The 1,320-nt window shown below is 37.5% G+C and overlaps 1 pseudogene; it reads left to right on the forward strand.

Moving 5' to 3' along the window:
- Window positions 1–1,320, forward strand: part of LOC108763143 (probable multidrug resistance-associated protein lethal(2)03659) — an 8,121-nt pseudogene that overhangs the window by 3,271 nt on the left and 3,530 nt on the right.

Below are 1,320 nucleotides of genomic sequence, written 5' to 3' on the forward strand. Positions count from 1 at the left end.
CAATGTTTCCGGTAAAGTATACACGGATTACTTTCGTGCTGGCGGCAATTGGTGCATTATATTCATAATGGCTATGCTTTGTATAATAGCACAATTTACGGCTTGCGGCAGCGACTTTTTTCTCGCTCAATGAATTAATATAGAGGAAAACTATGTAAGTGCATCACTACGTGTACAATAAATATAATATATTTATTATTTAGTTAAATTACATCACTTTCAATTCTAGTTTTGCTCAAAATTGGTTCTAAAGGTTGTGCCAGTTTTTACTATAATATTATACATAAAGAATTTGAATGAGCAATTATTATTACCGTGGAAAAAGTTCAAATTTGTAATTTTATTCTCATAAATAAAAGCAAAATTTTTCCTTAAAATTAAAATACGAAATTTTCAAGAGGGAGCAGTTTTGTTTTTAAAAACGTGAATAAAACAAGATCTACAAGAAAGTCTCTACAGATTCTTCTGCATATTGGTTATATAGGAATTATTAATTATATAATTTTATAGATGAGCCAAACGGACAACGGTGTTGTAGAAGACGCGAATAGTCCTCTCACCCGCATGCAGTGCATCAACATTTACAGCGGGCTGATTGTGTCAACGATCATCATCACCCTTATTCGCTCATGGACGTTTTTTTGGACATGCATGAGGGCTTCAATGCGCTTGCACGATCGCATGTTTCGCAGCATCAGTCGCGCCACTATGCGATTCTTTAACACTAATACATCGGGACGTGTACTCAATCGCTTTTCCAAAGACATGGGAGCGGTTGACGAGATGCTGCCCGCTGGGTTTATTGACTGTCTTCAGATCGATATAGCGCTGCTGGGCATTATCATTTTGGTAGCCACCGCGAATGTGTAGCTACTGATACCCACGGTGCTAATTGGTATTGTCTTTTATTACACGAGAATCTTCTATCTGGCCACCAGTCGTAGCGTCAAGCGTCTTGAAGGCATCAGTGAGTATCGCAAACTCATCTTTTGATAGTCGACACAGTATCTTCGATAGACTAAAATAAATTCCATCACAGATAGAAACCAAATCATTACTCTCATGGAATTTACGATAAATTGTAATTCTTCGGGTAAACTAAATGGAATTTCTAATTTCTCTTAGCACATTCGCTGGTCTTTGCTCACCTGAGCACTTCAAGGGTTATCGACGATTCGCGCGTTTGGGGCGGAAGCGATTCTCACAAAGGAATTTGATAATTATCCAGGGAATGGAAAGTTACTTTTTAAAAGTAACAAGTTACAGTTACTCGTTACCGAGTAGGAAAAGTAACAAGTTACCGTTACTAGTTACCGATTT

This window comes from Trachymyrmex cornetzi, unplaced genomic scaffold (assembly GCF_001594075.2).
Source record: "Trachymyrmex cornetzi isolate Tcor2-1 unplaced genomic scaffold, Tcor1.1 scaffold34, whole genome shotgun sequence".
Taxonomy (NCBI): domain Eukaryota; kingdom Metazoa; phylum Arthropoda; class Insecta; order Hymenoptera; family Formicidae; genus Trachymyrmex; species Trachymyrmex cornetzi.